Consider the following 546-nt stretch of genomic DNA (forward strand, 5'->3'; position numbering starts at 1 on the left):
AGAGGGAAGGCTAATGCTATCTTGATCATTATTCTTTATCAGGAGAAATTTCCATTTTTTGAAAGCTATTAGGATGGCCTCATCTTTAGTATTATGAAATTTCACAAGCGTATTTCTGGATGTCTTTTTTTTTCTATCGTAATTGTGCTTTTTGCCACTTCAGCCTGCCCAACATTGAGTGAGCTATTCCTAGCTGAGTGTTCATAATTTTCTTCAGTTTAGAAAGATTCTTAATTATTTATTTGATACATTCCTATTATACTTTCTCTATTAATTTTTTTTCTGGAACTCATATTAATTAGATGTTAGGCCTTCTGAACTTCCAGGTCCCTTTTGTTGCTCATTTAACTTTTCAAGTTATGAACTTGAAGTTTCCACAATTTTCTTTCAAACCTTCTATTACAGCAATAATGTTTTTTCATTCTTATGAGTTCTGTCTTATTCCTGTTTTTGGTAGCTTCCCATATTTGCTTTAAAAGTGCAACATCTATTCAAATCTCAGACTAACATAAATTTTAATTTTTTTCTCATTATATAACTTTCCCT

The sequence above is a fragment of the Lipotes vexillifer genome, unplaced genomic scaffold, assembly GCF_000442215.2.
Source record: "Lipotes vexillifer unplaced genomic scaffold, Lipotes_vexillifer_v1.1 scaffold995, whole genome shotgun sequence".
Lineage (NCBI taxonomy): Eukaryota > Metazoa > Chordata > Mammalia > Artiodactyla > Lipotidae > Lipotes > Lipotes vexillifer.